The sequence below is a fragment of the Macrotis lagotis genome, chromosome 5 (genome assembly GCF_037893015.1).
Source record: "Macrotis lagotis isolate mMagLag1 chromosome 5, bilby.v1.9.chrom.fasta, whole genome shotgun sequence".
NCBI classification, from domain to species: domain Eukaryota; kingdom Metazoa; phylum Chordata; class Mammalia; order Peramelemorphia; family Peramelidae; genus Macrotis; species Macrotis lagotis.
The window spans coordinates 35,175,876-35,193,276 of NC_133662.1; the positions used below are offsets into that span (position 1 = coordinate 35,175,876).

Consider the following 17,401-nt stretch of genomic DNA (forward strand, 5'->3'; position numbering starts at 1 on the left):
TTCATCTGATGCAGATCAACAGGTCACCTGGAATTTATAGTCTTAAAGAGTAACCTGAGACACTGAGAGGACAAATCACTTGCTATGGGTATGTCAAAAGCAAAACTTGAACCCAGGTCTTTCTTTTTCTTTTTCAAAATTTTCATTTATTTATTTGTTTATTTATTCATTTATTCATTCATTCATTCATCTATTTATTTATTTATTTGATTGCTTGTTTGTTTATTTATTTATTTTGGGGTTTTACAATTTTCCCCCTAATCTCGCTTCCCTCCCCCCCAACATTCGCAGAAGGCAGTCTGTTAGTCTTTACATTGTTTCCATTGATCTAAGTTGGATGTGATGAGAGAGAAATCATCCTTAAGGAAGAAAACTAAAGTATAAGAGATAGAAAAATTACATAACAACATAATGGGTTTTTTTTTAATTAAAGGTAATAGTCTTTGGTCTTTGTTCAGAGTTCACAATTCTTTCTCTGGATGCAGATGATATTCTCCATTGCAGATACCCCCAAATTTTCCCTGATTGTTGCACTGATGGAATGAACAAGTCCATTAAGATTGATCATCAATCCCATGTTGCTGTTAGGATGTACAATGTTCTTCTGGTTCTGCTCATATTGCTCAGCAACAGTTCATGCAAATCCTTCTGGGCGTCTCTGAATTCCCATCCCTACTAGTTTCTAATAGAATAATAGTGTTCCACAACGCACATATACCACAATTTGTTCAGTCATTCCCCAATTGATGGACATTCATTCAATTTCCAATTCTTTCCCACCACAGAGCTGCTATGAATATTTTTGTACAAGTGATGTTTTTACCCTTTTTCATGGTTTCTTCAGGGTATAGACCCAATAGTGGTATTGCTGGATCAAAATGTTTGCACATTTTTATTATCCTTTGGGCATAATTCCAAATTGCTCTCCAGAAAGGTTGGATGAATTCACAGCTCCACCAACAATGTATTAATGTCCCAGATTTCCCACATCCCTCCCAACATTGATCATTGTCCTTTCTGGTCATATTGGCCAGGTCTTTCCTCACTCTATCCACAGTTCTCTGCAGATTTTACAAATTTTATAATTTTTTTACATTGACATTTTTATGTTTTATATTTATATTTTACAAATGAAGAAAAAGGCTCAATTTCAAACAACTTAAAAAATGACAGAGGGGGCAGCTAGGTGGCGCAGTGGTTAGAGCACCAACCCTGGAGTCAGGAGTATCTGAGTTCAAATCTGACCTCAGACACTAGCTGTGTGACCTTGGGCAAGCCACTTAACCCCGTTTGCCTTGCAAAAACCTAAAAAAAAAGACAGAGATACAAATTGAAGTCTTCTGATTCCAAGATGCATTCTTTCCATTGAGATATGCAAAGCAATGAGCAAGTTGCTCAACTGTTACTCTTTTTTTTTTTAAACAAATGAACATCACTGAGGATAGAACACCAGCCCTAGATTAGAAGGACCTGAGTTCAAATTTGACCTCAGAAATTTAATAATTACCTAGCTATGAAACCTTGGGCAAATCAGTTAACCCCATTGCCTTGCAAAAAACAAAACAATAAACAAGCAAAAAAGAAATGAGGATAGATCATACTCATTTTGAAGGTAAAGAATGGGAAGTCCAAGGGACAAAGAGGAAGTTGTCCATGGCACGATGAAGAGCTAATAAAACTAGATTTTTAAAAAAAACTATATGTCCTATGTGTTTTAATCTATGTGTTCTATAGTTATTCTTTCCACAGTGCAACTTTCCCCAATTTTGATATATTGGAGATCAGCATAAAAAAATTAAATGGAAATTTTGAGGGAAATTTTACAGAAGCTGCAGATGACACAAAAAAGTTTAGAAACTCAGAAATACATAAAATATATGTATAGTAATGTATAATATCAGTCCAATTTTTACAATAACACTGTTGTTTTTGGACTTATTCATTCCATCAGTGCAGTGTTGGCTTTTACAATAAACACCCCCATAAAAGAAAAAGAAAAAATTCAGATGTGTCTGGTAGGAAGGGAGAGCCAAAAGTTTTTATTTGGATTTTCTAAATCATGGGGGCACTGTATCCCTAACCTCTGTCATGTGGAAGGGAAAATCATAATTTTCAGTCAGCAATTTCATCCTCTAGGCTAGATATTCTCAGTTTGCTGTTGAAGAATACCCAGTGCTGACTAGCTTTAAGAAAAAACAATATGCTTTCTAATTTCATTACCCCTTCTTTTTTCTTTTAAGAACTTTATGTTCTAACAGACATGTTATTAGCTCTTACAAGACAAGCACATATGATGGGCAACTAGGTGATTCAGAGGATAGAGTGCTATGCTTGGAGTCAGGTAGGCTCTTACTGAGTTCAAATTTGACTTTAGACACTTAAAAGCTGGAGAAGGAAAGGGCAAATCACTTTAGTATCTTTGCCAAGAAAATTCCAAACAGGGTCATGTAGAGCCAGACATGACTGAAACAAATGAACAGCAACCCCTCCCCCCCATTAGATACTGTTAGTCTGGGAGAAATATTTTTTGGTTCTAGCTGTGTTTCTAATCACTATCTCTTAATGGGAAGGAGTATCACAAGTTATATAAATCCAAGATTGATTCCCTTTCTCAACAAATATAAAGACTACATGTAACAAATAGCAAATAAACGCATTGTCCAAAGTAATTGCAAACAGAAAGCAGAACAGATATACAGATGAGAATGCATCAGAGTGAATAAGCTTTCCCATTGGGAGCAAGATCTCAAAGCTGAACCAAGAAAGAAAGTTGTAATATTACTAGTTTATTATTCAACTGGCATGCATTGCTTAATAAATCATTGCCTGGATATAACTACTCAGTATCTTTATTCTACCATATCAGAGAGTTCCACATCTCACCTAAATGGAAATTTCCCAAAATCTATAATGTAGTAAACTGGCAATAGGGACAAGATTGAAGTGTTATTTTTCTCTATATGTTGGCTTCTTCCAAGAGTGTTTCTCTACCTTTAGAGTTCTCTGCCTGAAGAGAAATGGGAACCATGTGTTCTCCCTCAAAACTAGACTTCAGAAGAACCCAGGATCTCTCCTCTCCTAAACTCTGGACAACTCTGCCCCTCATATAGGTGTGAAGCATTGCGTAATCAAACTCCACCAATGAGAAGAGTCTTATGTAAAAAGACTTTGAACCTCTGCTTATGTGTAGTATATTTAGAATAAATAGGATATAGGTTAAAGAAAGACAGACCAAAAACTTATCCCCTGGTCTACATCCCTCCATTCTTATGCTCTGCTTTAGCTTCTCAGGGAAAACTATAGCCCCATATACCTTATCTTTTTCCACCTCTTTCCTCCACATCAAAGCTTAGCTGTGACTTCCTAGAGACAGAACCTTACTCTCTACCAAGTGTCAACAGCTACCAAATGATTAGATAAAATCATCTGTGCTTCTGTGTTGTTTTATATATTTTGCTACTTCGGCAAATCTATATCATCCTTCTGATTATTCCCTCCAAATGTATCTAATGTTAACTATTCAGATTTTTTTTCCCCTGTGCAATTCTTCCTATAAATTTTCTCATATTACATGGGTCTCCTGGGTCACTTCACCCAACAAAAATTTGACAAGGACTGTATATAAAATTTAATATTTATTCATAATTACAATGTAACCCATATTACCAATAAGTATAATGATAAAATGTAATAATGCTGCATGGAAGGACTTTGAGGGCTGCATGTGGTCCACAGACTTCTGGTTGGACATACTACCTTTTTTTAAATTGCATCAGTCAAGGATATTTATTAAGTGCTTGCCAACTGTGATCATTTCACACACAAGCAAGGTTATGTTTAAGATTCTACATATTAGACTTCGACAATATGTAAACTAAGGATTAACAAGAGCAGACTGATTTTCAAAGAAGCAGAGGAACTAGAGATCAAATTATCATCATTCATTGGATTTGGGGGGAAAGCAGTGGAATTCCAGAAAAACTTTTGCTTTACTGATTCATTAGAGCTTTTGACTGTGTAAATCACAACATTTCTTTGATGACATTTTTTCAAGTGCTTCTTCTTCTATGTAATTAGTTCCTTGTTTGTAATCTTTTTGCAGTCTATCCATACCTATCAGGCAATAGACTCTCATGGTGAAAATGTTGGTAATAGTAGTTGTTGATGAAGAAGGCTCTTCACTACATCTCTGAAGCTCTCTATTTTTTTGTTGTTGTCCCTCATTGTAAAATGGAAAGAGACCCAACTCTGAAACTAGGGAAGCTAATTTAAATACTGGAAAACCAAAAAATAGGTACAAACAGCTCATGTTTGGAACTCATCTAATGAGCAAACAATTATGTACAATATAAACAATTATGTACAGATTATATATATATATATATATATATATATATATATATATATATACACAAGGTAAACTAGAGAAAGCACTAACATTAAGGGGATTTAGAAAAGACTTCTTGCAAAAGATGGGATTTTCAACTAAGACTTTAAGAAAATCAGGTAGAGGATGAAGAGGGAAAGAATTCCAGAAATAGGGGATAACTTAGACTTGCTTAACAACTCGCTTAACTTTGGGCAAATCTTGCAACCCCCCTTTTCAAAATAAAGGGTTGTGACTTGTCTAAATTCTTTCCTTCCTTGATCAGACCCTATAGGCATTTGTGACACTTCAACTGTAGGGACAGCAGACTATTTAACAAATAAGACAGATAAGATTAAACACACTTCCTGAGACAGATCACTTCTGGTTTAGCTGTGTTTACATTGCACTGTTCTAATCCAAGGTCTCCAGCTAAACAAACTTCAGTCACCAGTTTTACTTTACTGGGAGGTGATTCAGTACATGCCTATAGACCTTTGCAGGTCTTTTCTTCAAATACAGGCCTTGGTCCACCTTACTGTGACTTATTCAACCTGGCAAAGTTGTAGAGAGAGAGAGTATGACACTGGAGATGTGGCCTGGGGTCAGCCCTTCATCCCACCCCAACCTTACAGAAATCAGCCCTCAATTACTCACAAGTCTGGTATGCCTTACTACTGCCATCAAAAAAGAATCTAATTATTAAGAAAAAGGAATTTTCCTTCTCCCAGGGAAAAACCCTGGACATGCTACCTAAGTACAACAAACATTTATTATGTATTGTGTCAGATACTACCAGGTAATAGGAATATAGAGATAAAAAGAAAATAAATCCTTGACCTCCAGGAATTTGCATTCTACTTAGCAAAAAACAAACAAAAAAACAACAAGAACAAAAACCATCCAATAATATGACCCCTGAGGGACTGGACAATGAGCCTTCTTCCTCTCCACTAAATGACTTCTCTAACTCTAGATCCATGAGAGTCAGTGGATTAGGATGGTGTGGGGAATCTGATCATCTTACTGACTAATGAGGCCCCATTCTCTTACATTTTTAGCTCATTAAGGCCCCTCCTTGGGCCTGAGGGAAAATTACATAGAGTTTATTTTTTTCTTCTTTTTAAGTTGACCATCTTTCTGAAGAGGAAAGAGAAAAGTACTTACTGTCCAATATAAAACAGGTATGGGACATTCTTCTACAGAAGGGAAGGGGTAGTAGATGGAGTGCTAGCCCTGGAATCAGAATGACCTGAGTTCAAATTTGGCCTCAGACACTTACTAGCTATGTGAACCTGAGAGACTCTCACTCTTTACCTCACTTTCCTCATCTGAAACATGAACTGAAGAAGGAAATGATAAACCACTCCAGTATCTTTGCCAAGAAAACTTCAAATGGGTTGGAGATGACTGAAAAATGGCTAAACAATAACAACAGGAACAAAATACTTCACATGCACAAGACCCACATGTGTGCATTGACATAAAGACTTAGGACTTTAGGACTACAATTATACTCTCTCAAGTATTGGAACTCAAAACACAAAACATTTTGTAGAAAAGAAGAACCAAGACAGAGCCTTGGGAGCATCCACACTTGGTGGCCCCTAGCTGCCTTTTCTTTCCCGTATAGAACTTGTTTTCATTTTAACACATTTCTTTTTTGTTCTTTTTCATCTTCTTGCACTCACTGAGAACTTAGCAGGAAACTAAGAAGGAAAAAAAAAGAATCTCTGAGGATCTTCCATCATGCTATTAGATGGCACCTCAGTTTTTACAAGGCAGACAGGGCTTGTGTGGTGAGCAAAATCATTTAGTATTCTCTACAAATGAAGAATAAAAAAACAATTATTAATAGTACTTCATTTTAGGAACAGATATTGGGTAAAACAAGGAAGAGGTCTTGTCTAGTCATATGCAAACTTAAATCGTTAATGCAGCTTGCAAAACTAACAATGATAAAGTAATTTCATTACTGAGGAAGATAAACAGGAAAAAACTGGTAAGGAGTTACAATTCCCTGTGGGTAGATGAAATAGCAGTGTGAAAATGAGATGGGGGCAGAGAAGAGGTAAGAAAGGAAGGACTGGTCAATATGCCACTGTGGAGCTAGAACACAAACTTTTTATTATTTCTTCAGTTACCTCCTCTGATATTGCAAGTCCTAAAACATGGAGATCAATGAGAGAATGAAATGTCAGATTGGGTGGACTTGAGTGGCTTCTGAGATCCCTTTCTACTCTAACATTTTGTCATTCTCTCATTAATCTCCATTTTAGGAGATCTCATTGGTGATACCATTGATCTCCAAACTCTGTTTGAAGATCTTCATTAATGGGATGCTCACTGTCTTTGGAGACAGTCCATTGCACATTTGTTGCTGTTGTTTTAATTGTCTTTAGTCTGATCCCATTTGGAGTTTTCTTGGCAGAGATACTGGAGTGATTTGACATTTCCTTCTCCAACTCATTTTACAGATAAGAAAATAGACAAACAGGGAGGGTTAAGTGACTTGCCCAGGGTCACACAGCTAATAAGCTCTGAGACCAGACTTGAACTCAGGGAGAGGAATCTCCCTGACTTGAGGCCAAGTGTTTTATCCATTGCCTCACTTAGCTGCCCTAACTGCACATTTGGACAATGTCAACAAATTTTTTCTGGACAGGAAGCCTATATTTACCTCTATACAACCTGTACCCCATTACTCTTTTTTCCCCAATTACATGCAAAGATAGTTTTCAACATTTGTCCTTTTGCAAGTTTTTTCAGGTCCACATTTTACTACCACACTCATTTCCCTCCCCTCCTATCTCCCCATGGCAATGAGCAATTTGATATAAGTTGTCTATCTACAATCATGTTTGACATATTTCCATTTAAGTTATGTTGAGAAGAAAGAATTAGAACTAATAACCCATTAATCTTAATTCTGGCTTTTGGAGTCATACAAAAGAAGTTTCCTTTCTTTTCCCTGGGGCAGGTCTTTCAGGACTTTAGGAGTATGGTCACCATAACCATTCTAAATCTTCTCTTCTCCAGGAAAACCATCCTTCCCCTACTTTACCACCCTCATTCATTCCTTCAAGTGTTAGGTAGCGTGGCCTAATTGATAGCTCACTGGGTTTAGAAACAAATAGGTCAGATTCAAACCCTACCTTAGATGCTCCTTAAGTATGACCTTAAACAAGTTTTAGTTTTTTCATTTGCAGAGAGTTATGCTAATTGTCTGGAGCAGATAAGTAGCCCAGTGGATAGAGTGCTGGGTCTAGGGTCAGGTAGACATCTTCTTGAGGTAAAAGCCAGTCTCAAATACTAATTGTGTGACCTTGGGCAAGTCACTTAACTTTGCTTCAGTTTCCTCATCTGTAAAATGAACTGGAGAAGGAAATGGCAAACCACTCCAGTATTTTTGACAACAAAACCCCAAACAATAAAACAACAAGAAAAATGATAGTATCTACTTCACAGAGTTGCCATGAGGTCATAATGAACATAAAATGTTTTACATACCTTAAAGCACTCTATAAGTATCAGCTATTATTATCATATGAAATGAACTTGAGACTCTTCACCCTCCTGGTTCATTATCCTTACCATATATATAAGTAGCTTAATAAATGCTTATTCATTTATTCATTCATTCATTCCTGATTGCCCTCCTTTGAATATTCTCTAGCTAAATTAGCATCTTTCTTAAAATGTGATGCCCATTTATTTGGGAAAAGGTAAAAGTCTCAATATTTTGGGATACTTAAAATCTCTCAATCAAGACCATCCAGGAAATGAGAATCTTTTAAAAAAAGACATTATGGTTAGTTTCAAATACACAAAGGTCTTTTAGAGAAAGATTTTCATATAGTCTAAAGGAATCAAGACAGAGGCACTTCATCAATATTTTGTAATTACATTCTGGGTTTTGTGTGTGTGTGTGTGTGTGTGTGTGTGTGTGTGTGTGTGATGGACTCTTTTTATATTGCTGCTGCTAAAACTGTCATACATGACTACTCATGGACAAATCTCACTGCAAATCATGTGGAAGTTTTAACCTGTCCCATTTCTGACCTGAGTCATTTTGATTCGCTTTAGGGAACCTGATCATCTTCTTGTCCTCTCCCCTTTTAGGGGATCATCACATTGGTGTCTAACTTAGTATGGATATGTGAAAGGCCGTGGGCTTACTTCATCTTATGACTCTTGTTCTCAAGGGATCCACTCAACTTACCTTCCCTAGAAGCAAAGATTATAGGTAAGCACCATCACATCTTATTATATTTTGGAAGCGGGAGTTGGAAACCCTATTATGTATAACACCAAGAGGTTTGGGGAGTATCTAGTCTTTTTTTGCCATTGGCAAAATCCCCAACAATAGTTTTCCTCAATTTTGGGTATCCTCTGAACCCCAATTCCATTTAACTATTTTAACAGTCAGATTAGCTTTCACAAAAGAATATTTACTTCAAAGCTATAACCAAAACAATGGAGTTTAATGGAAACCATGGCATAACGTAAGGGTTTTTTTTTTTAATTTTGATGATAATCCTGGATTGACAAGAGCATTTAGTCAGAGAAACAAACCAAACTTCTTGGGGGTCCTAGGGTCTGAACTAGTTCTATGTAATCCCAGAGTCCTTGGAGAAAGGAGGGGTTTGATGCTAGTGTACAAGCAAGTTGATTTGTGTGAAAAGTTGTTGCCTTTCTCAGGGACAAAACCTCTAAAAGAGTATGATTGTCCATCCTAGCTGAGTTATACAGAGATAGGAATGATAGAGATATGCTAGGTAGATCTAGAGATAAATAAAGATGTAACAATAACCACCCTGGCTCCCTCTGCCTGAAATACGGGTATGTTGTTTTATCCCTTTCACAGGGTTCTCAGGTATTGGGTATCTAGTCTCTTTGCCATTGTCTCAAATCCCCACTAGTGGTTTTTCTCAATTTGGAGGAATACCCTGAACCCCAATTCTTTTAAACTAACAGATTAGCTTTTATAAAAGAATATTTACTTCAGAGCTATAACTAAAACAAACATACAAACACTCCTCCAGAGCCTGGGAATTAACTCCATTTCAGTCTCAGAGGAGAAAAACATTAGGTTCATAGATTAACTCAATTCCAAATAGCAGCATTCCACCAGTTCCAAGTATAATTTACTTCTGGCCTTGCTACAGTAAACAGGCACCTTGGCTTCAGGACTTCCCTGATGAGCTGGCTGCAGCATCTGACCTGGAATCTGCATCCAAGGTGACTCTACAGATGGAGCTAGAAAAGGATAATGAAACAGACCTGAAACCCCAAGCTCATTTCTTAGGGTCACAGGGATGTGTGAGGGTGGATGGGGGAAGTAGCTCTTCCTCCTACCTGATTTAAATCATGGTACCCATAATATTAGAGAATAGGAGCTCAACCCCACTGAATACTTCAGGAAAGGGAGAAACTATCCTGGTCTGATGGTTTTAAAGACCCAGCTTATTCTGGCTAAGCGACTAATGGGAAGAGGCAGATCCTACTTGTGTGGTAGGCCAGGGGAATGTGGAACAACTTCCCCCAGAAGTAGATCCCTGCATTGTCCCACTTGAGTATCTTCATCTTAGGACTTTGAGCATCCAAGACTTTGCCTTGGAAAAGAAAAGAAAATAGTGATACAGATGTAGGTGTTGATATAGATACATATACCTCTATAACTATGATTATATATACATGTAAATATACATAAAAACATTTACATGTATATTTATACATAAATATAATCCAAATTGACTACTTCTAGTTAAACTTGGACTAATTCAACAGTTCATTTCTAAGCAATTGATTTTATTTGTTATCCAGCCAACTGCCTGGCAACTGGTCACCAGAGTAGTTTAGAAAGCTGGCACCAATCTCAAAAGTCAAATACATCAATTTATGCCTAGACTTCTCCCGGACTGTATCTCAATGTCAGAATTAAATATTAATTCAGTGGGAAAAGTAATCAGATAAGTTGTTTGATATTAGGTAGACTGAAGAACCAGTTTTCTAAAGTTCTTATTTTTGAGCTAGACATTTTAGCATCTGGTAGATTTAAAGCCTTTGGCCAAATTTATAGAAGGATAAAGCAACCTAGATGATTTTTATGACTTTCTCTTTTTGAATCTGACCCATAATTATCTTTTTTCCCTATAAATTCATAACACATTTCATGCCTATCATTAATTTGACAGCTAATTGTCTTGCCTGGTGACAAGCTTTACATGGTTGCCTGATAATTTAATTTTCATTTTGTTTTAAGAGATAGAGAGTCATAATGGGTTTTGTTATTGAGTTGTTTCAGTTGTGTCTGACTGTGACCCCATTTGGGGTATTCTTGGCAAAGATCCTGGAGTAGTTTGCCATTTCCTTCTCCGACTCATTTTACAGATAAGGAAACTGAGGTAGACAAGGTTAAATGACTTGCCAAGGGTCACACAGGTATTAAGTGTCTGAGGCCACATTTGAACTCAGAAGGATGAGTCTTCCTAACTCCAGGTGTGGCATTTTGTCAACTGTGCCACCTAGGTCTCCATAAGGGGAAAGGGAGAGAGATATTGGGAAATGTAGGTGATGTGAAAACAAAAGGTATTCATAGCAATTTTTTTACAAAAGGAATTGTTGAGAGGTTCCCACTAAAAACAGAATTTATATTTGCTTAAACTGTTTGGGACTATGGAATATTCAGGAATATGGAAGAATTCAAGATTTCAACTCTTTTAGGAATTCATTGGACTTAGAAGGTCAGTCCTAGGAAATGGCTGGAGGTTTCAAGGTTAATGACTAGTGCATATTCACATAGCTTGGTAAGCATAATAAACAATGATTTATTTTTTTAGAATCAAAGTAACATGCTGGAAGTCACAGGCTTCCATGAATCAAGGGGCTCTTATATTTCCTCTGACATTAATTGTGACCCTGGCCATGTCTGAAAAAAATTCTGCCTTGAACTAAGAATAAAATCTTCAGGATACCAATATTTATTTAGTTGATACAGAAATGAGAAATAAAGGTTTAAAATTGTGCAGTTACTTATTTAATTTAATTTGCATTTTTATAGGCCTTTAAATTCTTTAACAGAGTAGACAACTGAGCCTAGGACTTAATTTGCAAGAATTATCTAAATTAGGAAGTTATCAGAAGACCTACTTTCCCCTCTTGATAAGTGAATACCAGGTGAATTTTTCTCTAACCCCACCCTCTGGCTATTGGCAGTAACCTCCCTTATTATGACTCCTCCATGAATCCTTCTCTGACCACTCTAGCCTACTGTGACCTTCCCCTCTAATTCCTATACTATTTATCATCTGTAACACTTACTTGACTCTTAGAACATATTATGTATCAGTATTTATGATGGATGCTCTGGAATGACTCACTCATTCCAATATGCCCAACTTACATTCATGCTGGCAAGTATAGATTCCCAAAGAAGGATCACCAATCACCATATGGTCATATTTGAATTCTCCCAGACATCCTATTATGAGGAAATAAATGCCCCTATCCTAAAAAAAATATGTTCATAGAATAACAATTTTAGTTCTTTTCTTTATCATTTACTAAACTTCTGTTTAGTAAGCAAAAGAAACAATGGTATCACAGTTCCTTATATATTAAAGGAAATATATAAATAATAAAGAAATCATAATCCATAGATAAACCTAGATCTCTCAACAATATACTCAATATCCATAGGGAAGAATGGGCACACCCAAAATATGCCAACAGGTATATAAATGAGGAAAATCCATGTGCTTAGAGTAGCTTCCAGTTCTGGGGCTGCAAATTTCAATGTCTTCTTTCTAGCTTGGGAATTGTCTTTAAAAATTTCCTGACGAATCTTTGATTTGATGGATATTTCTAAAGTTGAATTAATATACACTATACTTAATTCAACACCTCAATGACCTAGTCAGTCCACTAAGTGATTCCTTTTATTCTGTTTTGAATCTGTTCCTCTGCCCAACTAGACCTAGTCCTCAAAAGCAACTGTACAATCCATCACTTACAACTTTGAGTTTAAATTATAAAGTTTTAAAGTTTGTCCCTTTACTTCTTCGTCTTTCCACTTCTCTTTCTGAGTTTTGACTACAAACTGATAAATTACATTTGTCCCAGAATTATGCAATCTTTTCTGTATCTCCTCAGTTTATGACAGTTTATCATGCTTGAACAAAATTCTCAGAGTAGCTCTTCCAGCAATAGTAACCCATATAAACTATAATTCTTAGATTTCTGAGCAAAGACTTAAATCTGCAACAAAACTTAAAGAGACAGTTCATTATACATTGTATTACTAAATTGTCATATTCATATTTCTGGTCTTACCAATTAGACTATAAATTCTTCAAGGATGGGAAAACTATCTCATGCTTCTTTGAATCACCAATAACATCTCATAATAATTCACATTTACAGTTACAACAAAATGTTTCTCTCAAAATAGACCTATGAGGTAGATAGAACAGATATTATCTTTCTCATTCTATTTATGTGAAAACAGCATCTCAGAGAAGGAAAGTAACTTGCAACAGAGTCAGAATCTGAACTCAAATCTTTTGATTTCTCATCATAGCCTCTTAGATTCAGAGAGTAATGGGATTTTTAAGGTCTAGAAAATGTTTATAATATGAGGAAACTTTTTCTGGTTCATCTCTTGTTGTTATTCTTATAAAGTATGTATCTTTATAAAAATATACAATATAAATATAAATTAAAAGAATATAAATATGTAACAAATATATCTTTGTAAAATAAATATAAATATATCTTTATATATGCAAACATATGTACTTGCATCAATGTAATATATAATTATCTATAAATACAGATATACTTTTGGTTTTTTTTGAGAAAATTAGTGATTTCCAAGGTACTGGACAATCCAGTTGAGTAAATTCCTTCAATAACAGAGATCAGAATCTTTACTTCTAATTCTACCTCCATTGTCTCATTTTTTTTCCTTTTCAAGTCCACTAGCTCAGTCCTGGCCCCTGTTATCTCTCACCTGAAGTATCATACATAATACCTTCCTAGTCTCCCTGCTTCTTGTTTCTTCCCACTTTCATCCATTCTTCACATAGCTGCCAGATTCATCTTCCTAATGCAGATCTCTGATCATGTTACTTCCTTCCTTGAAAACCTTTAATGGCTCCTTATTACTCACCAAATCAAATCTAATTCAGTCTAGTTTTTAACCTCCTCCATAATCTGGCAAGAACCTACCTTATCTCATTACTTTTCTTTTACATATTCGGTGTTTTATTGAATCTGGACCACTCAGTTCATTAAACATATCGTTGCTCACCATTATTCCTATTCCAAGAATGCCTTCCTTTTCTCATTTCCACCAGAAATTATATTCAACCTTTAAGTTCCCACTCAAAAACCATCTTCTTCCTGAAGTCTTTGTTTAATTGTAAGTAATCTCTGCCTCCTCTGACCTCTCATAGCATTCTGTGCATACCTCCATTATAGTGGTCTATTTTGTATTAGACTGGCGTTTTAAATGCATATTTGTTCTTTCTTTCTTACAAGACTATATACATCATGTCTTATTTGCCCTTGAATTACTTTTCCTCCATTATGTTCCTGTGTACATTTATTGTTTAGTATTTTTCAGTTGTGTCCTACATGACTTCTTTTGAACTTTTTTTGGCAAAGATACTGAAGCAGATTGTAGAATTTCCTTCTCTACTTTATTTTACTGAGTTAAGTGACTTGGCCAGGGTCACATAGCCAATAAATGTCTAAGGCTGGATTTGAACTCAGGAAGAGGTGTTTTTCAGTCTCCAGGTCTACCACCTGATTACCCCTTTGCATATAGTTAATACTTAATTTTATTTAAGATGAATTGAATTGGATTTTTGTTTCTAGAAACTCTTCACTAATAGGAGGTAGCATTGAACAGTAGAAGAAATGGACTCTGGAGAGAGAGGACTTAGGTTCAAATCTTCCCTCTGATATTCACTTTCTGTGAACACATCACTTAACCTCTGGGTCTCAGTTCCCTCATTTATAAAATAAGAAGAATGACCTCAATGGACTTTGAGGTCCCTTCTATTCTGATTTTTCTTGTCATTTATCTTATCCATTAGTAAAAACTGAAGGCAAAAAAAAATCCAAATAAAATATAAATTTAAGATAGTCTTGGTTTGATCTTGAGGGGCATGGAAGCCAAGTTTTTCCAAATTTTTAGGGAACTTCCTCACAATTATAGTTCTCTGAAAGTGGAAGGGAATCCTTAGGAGATAGTAGGTACATATCCACTAGTAATCTTCTAGCAAAGTCTAAAAGATCACTTGTTGACAACTCTATGTATCACATATTTTTAATTCTTTTTCAGGTACAGACTAGATGACCACTGACCACTGAGGTCTCTTCCAGTTGTGAAACTGTGAGTTGAAAGGGACCTGAGTTGAAATTCTGACATTCTGGCTATATCCCTGGCTATACATTTCTGTAGGTATGGTCTGTTTTTGTTCGTAAGAACATAATAAAGAAATGACTGAATTAGAGTTTGAATACTAATTTATATTGGATCTACCCAAATAGAAAAGGAAATTCAGAGAAAAGAAAGGTAAGTTAGGGTAAGAGAGGTGTTCTGGATTAAGAGAATCCATTCAGAAATTGGGGAGGAGCAGAATTTGAGTTGTCCCAAGAAGGACAAAAATACTTTTCCTCCTCATCCCCCTCAAGCCTGGTCTTACATGAATGAGGAGAATGAGACAAATGTGTGTCTCTCTCCTCTAACCAAAGCACTAACTACCTGAGGAATGGTCACTTTACTGTGGCTGAGCACACAGGATGAGGAGTCCTCCAAAAGCAAAGGCTAATGTCAAGATTGAAAAAAACCACCAGACAACTTGTACCCAGAACCAGGCATTCATTTCCATGCATAGCAGCTGGCCTCCTGGAGAAGTTCTCCAAGACAAACAGTTCAAGGGAAAAAAAAACAAAATAGCAATAACTTGTATGTGAGTGATGTTTCCAGGAATTAGGCAGCTTGATAAAGAAAACAGAAGTCTTTTAGTGGGCCAGTTAACTATTTCAGGTCTGAACAATGCAGCAGGGGGCACTTAAACAACTGGAGAGCTTCTCACTAGAAGCCTGGATTCTGGAACTTTCCAGGAACTTGGCACTATCCGGAAAATTCCCACCTCTATCCAGGAGTCTAGTTCAATTTATCCAGATCCTCCTGCTCATCCTTCATGGCTAGGGTTTCATGAAACCACTGTAAAATGTATATGTTGCACATATAGATATGTAGGTCCACATAGTTTTATAAAAATGGTGCATGGGAAAATACATATTTCTGGAGTCTGGCCTATCCTTCCCATGGGAAAATTTGATTTCTCTTTGGATAAAAGGAGAAGGATCATGAGACAGATTACTCTTTTCTTCTCTGAGGGCAAGGTACCAGAATAGCTATTTGTCCTACTAAATATTACTAGTTTAGGGTTGTGCATTAGCTTCAAAAGCAACAAAGATGCTAGCTGATCTTATTGCTACCCCTTAAAGAGGAAGAGATAGCCCTAAGTTTAAACCTTCAGGCTTGACTCTTTCCCTCCAAATTTAGTTCAACAAAAAAATCATCACAAGTATCAAATAAGGAGTAAATGAATTTATTCTAGTAAATATTGTACTGGAGGAAGAGAGTACCATAATTTTTTTTAAAAAATATCAACTGTTCTTATTAAAACCCTTTAGTAAGTAAATACTAATTTCTAAAAGTAGTGTAGTCTGACTGATTGATATCCATTAAAAGATTTATAGTATTTTTTTCCAATTACATTTAAAGTCAATTTTTAACATCCATTTTTTGAAAAATTGTGAGCTCAAAATTTTTCTTTTTTAAGTTGCTTTTTATTTAATATTTATTCTCATTTTGTACAATTAATGTTATTTTTACATTAGTAAAATATTCTTGTTTAAGAGTAAACGAGATACCCCCTCCCCCCATAAATATAGACTTGCTTCAGCGATAAAGTAAAGGGGAGAGAAAAAAATTAAAATTAAAAAAAAAATAATAGTAATAATTGCAGGTATGGCCAGGTGGCACAATGGACGGAGCACCAGCCCTGGAGCCATGAGCACCCGAGCCCACATCCAGCCCTGTACACCCAACAATCACCCAGCCATGTGATATGCAAGCCACCCGAACCCCACTGCCCTGCAGAAACCAAAAAAGAAAAAGGAAAAAAAAGACCCCAAATGAAATAAAATAGCAATAATAGTAGGGGTTGCATTGGCCCTTGAGCCAGGAGCACCCAGGTCCCAATCCGGCCTCAGACACCCAACGATCACCCTGCTATGTGGCTCCAGGCAGGCCACCCAGCCCCATTTGCCCTGCACCCCCCCCAAAAAAATAATAATAATATTGAAAAATGTGCTTCAGTCTTTGTTCTAACACCAACAACTCTGTCGTGCGTGGATCACATTCTTTATGATTAGTCCATGGCAAAAGTTACTTCCATATTTTTCCAACTTTGCCATTGCTGATCACAACTCCCTCCTTTGGTATTTCTCCACTACCATGTATTATATTTTCTCTCTCCTTTCACTCTGACTCTGCTGTAGAGTAGCTGAGTGGCACAGCAGACAGATCCCTGACCCTGGGGCCAAGAAGCTGCAGCTCCCAGCTCCCTGGGGCTGCCTCCGGGAGGCTGAGGTTCTTTCGCTCTAGTGGGCCACCCCTCCGACCCCAGGAAGCAGAGCCTTTCTGCTCTTTTCCAGGTTACCTTGAGTAGGAGAACTGCCTCACTGGGTCCCTTTGTGGGTTCTGTCTCTCGAAAGTTTAGTTAGAGTCCTTAGCTTATGAGTTTTATCAGAGAGCACCTAAGACTCGATCCTTTATTGTCGCCATCTTCTCAAAATTTTTCTCTCTCCCTCCTTCCCTCCCCACCCCTTTCTCCATGAAGGTGAACAATCTGTATAAATTATACATGTGCAAATGAAACATTTCCACATTAGTCATGTTGTGAAAGAAGAGACAGGAAAAAAGGGAAAAAAAACCCAAAACCACACAAA

General features: G+C 36.6%; 1 protein-coding gene across 1 annotated transcript in view; it reads left to right on the top strand.

Annotated features, from left to right (window-relative positions):
- TMEM14A (transmembrane protein 14A) overlaps positions 1 to 17,401 on the top strand; it is a 135,538-nt gene that overhangs the window by 18,045 nt on the left and 100,092 nt on the right. The window contains exons 2-3 of the mRNA XM_074237197.1: positions 8,489 to 8,612; positions 14,718 to 14,837. The gene's annotated coding sequence lies outside the window, so the exon portion shown is untranslated. The remainder of the gene's footprint in view (positions 1 to 8,488; positions 8,613 to 14,717; positions 14,838 to 17,401) is intronic.